The sequence below is a fragment of the Rhinolophus sinicus genome, chromosome X (assembly GCF_036562045.2).
Source record: "Rhinolophus sinicus isolate RSC01 chromosome X, ASM3656204v1, whole genome shotgun sequence".
Taxonomy (NCBI): Eukaryota; Metazoa; Chordata; class Mammalia; order Chiroptera; family Rhinolophidae; genus Rhinolophus; species Rhinolophus sinicus.
The window spans coordinates 65,111,383-65,115,510 of NC_133768.1; the positions used below are offsets into that span (position 1 = coordinate 65,111,383).

At 35.1% G+C, this 4,128-nt stretch overlaps 1 pseudogene; it reads left to right on the plus strand.

Moving 5' to 3' along the window:
- The first annotated feature begins 2,341 nt into the window (after positions 1-2,341).
- LOC109460335 (SNRPN upstream reading frame protein) lies at positions 2,342-2,578 on the plus strand (annotated as a pseudogene).
- The last annotated feature ends 1,550 nt before the right edge of the window (positions 2,579-4,128 follow it).

Consider the following 4,128-nt stretch of genomic DNA (forward strand, 5'->3'; position numbering starts at 1 on the left):
AGGGAATATTGTCAATAATATGGTAATAACCATGTATAGTGCCAGGTGGATGCTAGACTAGTCAGGGGGATAACTTCATAAATTATATAAATGTCTAACAGCTATGCTGTATACCTGAAATTAATATGAAACAATATTGAATGCCCACTGTAGTTGACAAATTTTAAAAAGGGGTGGAAAGGTGAAGGGGGATAAGAGGTTCAAATTTCCAAGTAAAAAACAAGTAAGTCATTGGGATGTAATTTACAGCATCAAAATATTGTGATGGTGTTGTACGGTGTCAGATGGTTGCTGGACTTATCATGGTGATCACTTCTTTAGGTATATAAATGTTGAATAACTAAGGTGTACTCCTGAAACAAATATAATACTGTATTTTCACTATATTTTAATAAAAAATATTTTAAAAATGTGAAGTCAAGGGAGGTTCTTTGTGAGCATTTGTAATAACAACTGTTTCATAGAAGACTAAACAAAGGGATTACTTGGATATGGACTATTGCTATTTTTCAAGGGGTCAGAGAATGAATTCAAGTTGTAGGAGTGGGCCATTCCCCCAAATAGGCCTTATCTATGAAGGGTTACCAGGCATTTCAACTCATTTGTGCTAGAGTCACAGCAATGAAGAACTTCCCCTCATGAAATGTCAAACCTTTTCAAGCATACTATTTTAAACACCACAATCTAAATTTCCCACTGAGAGCAGATCCTCAGAGAGTTAACATTCCAATATGGCTGCTTTAAGGAAGAGAACACTGGCTATATTTTGAAATACATAAGCAGTAGGAGACAGAATAGTTTGCAATGGCCAATTCTTTGTATAGAAGGTGAGGAACTAAAGAATGGAGTTCTCAAAGCATATTTGTTTGAGGTAAAGTGCTCATATGTTTAAGGTAAATTACCTCTTCCAGAAAGACCATTTTGCTCTCTGAAGAAGTAATTTAGTTCAAAAGGGTACCAATTCAGTTTCATTAAGCCTTTCGGGAGCTACATTTTCTATTATAAGCAAATCCTGCATAAGGTAATTTGCCTCAATTAGGTGATCACTTTGAATCCAGAAGGGAGGATATTTTACTTACCTGACTCATCAATTTTCTTTTGATTGCCTAGGTGTGTATAGAAATGTGTTATGTATTATACACAAGCTTAACAAAATAAGACCCACCCCTTGTTTAAAGTAGCATATGTTCAGCAGTACCTTAGCACATGTCACAGTTATTGTTAAACATGGGTTAATTCCTTTGGACTTACATCCTGGTCTGTTGATGATGTACAAAATATGGTCTTACATTAAAAGGAGTTTATAAAGTTTTTACTTTTGACAGCAAAGCACCTGGGGTAGATGATAGACCAGAGCTGGCTTAACTTTCATGGATGTGGTAAGGAGTGACTTTCTAACAACTATGAAAGTACTTTAAATATTAAGCCTTACAGAACCACTAATTACATTGATTATTTAAAAGGCATAATGGGAAGAAATAAAGCCAAGAAAAATTTAGGGAACATACCTAGAATTAGTGCCAAGTAAGCAGTTCTTCCAATGGCTAAAGAGTAGGTGAAGTTTACTGGTAGGAAATCTATTACTGTTGTGACTTAAAATGGGAATACAGGAAATGTGCAGGAGGAAAGTGAAAATCATTAGTGTGCTGCAATTTAAACATTAGGCAGTGACCAGCTGACCATCCTCCTGGCTCCTTGGTTCATAACCTGTCAATAAATCTCACATTAATCAACACTCATTGTGCTTTGTCTATAGAACGACTGAAGTGGTCATGGTGTTCTTTTCACAGTCCTTGTTATTTAGGGTCAATCACCGCACTTCAACTGCAAACGATGCAATACTATTTGGCTTATAACCCAGTCACTTGTCCGATGTATCATAGACTTCAATACATTGCAAATCTGGTGCTGTAAGTATTGAGATGCCACTCAGAATAAATTATTTCAAAGCAAAAGAGTATTAGTTGTAATATTTAGCATTGAATTATACCTATTTCCTACCACAAGAAACAAAATTGGCTTCAAAGAATAACCAATGACAACCAAACACCTCAGCACCACAACAAAATCATATCTAGCTATGTTTTCATTTGGCATTACTTAGTTCATGCAGTGTCTTATATGCATTTAGGAAACTAGACAAAGAAAAACATCCCTTTGATGTTTAACTTTTAAAAAATTGTTTCACTCTGTGGGATTATATATCTTGGCAATAATTATTTTGGTAAGCTAATCACACATGTTCACTATCTCTGTGTTACTCTTTCTAAGGTAACTAAGGCGAGCTGAGCGGCCACTGGAGATGCCTGATACCCTGGTATGAGGAGTGGCCAGCAGCTTGATGGAGTGGGCCAGGGACTGCTTACACCTAAGACAGACTACAGACCACCATGTACTAGAGGTGGAAGTCCAAGTCAAACATAGGATAGCCTCACTGAACAACCAAGGATGTCAGCTGGACCCGAGGCAATCCCAGCAGCAGCAATGGATAGTTGATTTCCAGGTGGAGCTGAGACAGGCATTCTTAGTTGAGACACCAAGAGATATTAAAGCAGTATTGGAACATCAAGGTAGCTGATTCCAAGGGAAAAACCAGCTGACAATGTATTGATGTATTTGAATGATCTGATAATGTAATAAAGCTATTTTCCATGAAAAAAAGGAACTAAGAATCTTCAAATATTTTTTAAAGCATTCTTTGAGGTATATTTGCTGATCACAGACATCTTTCTTGCCTGAAAACAGGGAATTATCTTTATCAAAATTAATCAACCTAATTTCAGCACTCCTTTACGGAAAAGTCCAAGGGCCTGTGACCCAGAGGTCTTGGTTAGAAGATACTTTGTTAATTTATTGGTGTAGCTGATTTTTTGGCAGTTTTAACTAAACCGGGGTTTAACATACAATTTATTCTTGTTATTTGAGGTAGTTCTGTCTTATAAACATAGTTATGTTTAATGAACCATTGCTCCTAGGGGAAATGCATGGTTAGGCTCCTGTGAGCCTCTGGTCACGTTTTTGTCAACCAATCAATACATAACCTTGTTTTATGTGTGTTTCTGTTTGAATACACCTTATTTAATATATTTTGTCAATTTATTAACATTGGATTCATAGCCAACAGCACTATACCTCATGCCTGAATGATGCTTACCTAGTATATGCTTTTCCTTTGTTAAGTCCCATCACAGCTTTTTTGACAGCACTTCAGCACTATGCTTGGGGGCCATTTAAAACAGCAAAATCATCATCAAAAAGTACACAAAAAAAGAGAAATATCTAGTACTAAATAAACTGCAAAAAGGATACTTGTTTAGAGTATGAGAGCTGAAACAAGAAAGCCAAGTGTTGCCTTATTTGACTTCAGCTGGGAACTTTCACATCAGTGACTCAATTTTTTCACCACTGGGCATGTCCACAAATGACAGAAAATGAACAGCTAGTGTTGATTTTGAATTATGATTTACAAGTAAATTTTAGCAGGGAGACAAATTCCCAAATACAGAATCTGCAAATAATGAGGATCAATTGTACCTAGTATGCTAATTTTTATACTTCTTAGTTTTGTAATGATTAAGCAGTTATTCTGTGCTTGCAAAAAATAAGTTGTTTAGAAATACATAGGATTTTGCTTAAGTTTCAGATTTTTTCCTTGGCCATTTATTTTGGAAAATCAATTTAATAAAAGTTTAATTTTTTTCCCAATTTAGTTGAACATTATAGTTATTTTAGTAGCCATATTCATTAGATCAATAGCTCAGAGATTATAAATCACAAAGATACATGGAAAGGCAATAACAGGAAGAGAAATCAAGGAAAAAAATACATGTTCTCAGTCTGTAGTAGGTTTAAAGAGCCGAGATATGCTTAATTAACACTTGTTGATTGAACTTAATAATTTCGCTTTTACTTCACAGTTTATAATTGAAAATGGTCTGAAGAACAGGATAGATGGAACATTTATTTGAACATAATAATACCATTAACTCAATGACATACTATGATTACATATTTGGACCATGCTTTATATAAGCTCCGTTCTGAAGTACCTAGAATTGGCCAATATTTAGGACATGAACATTTGATTCCCTATAAAATAAAAATGGTCTTACAGACATTACATAAAGT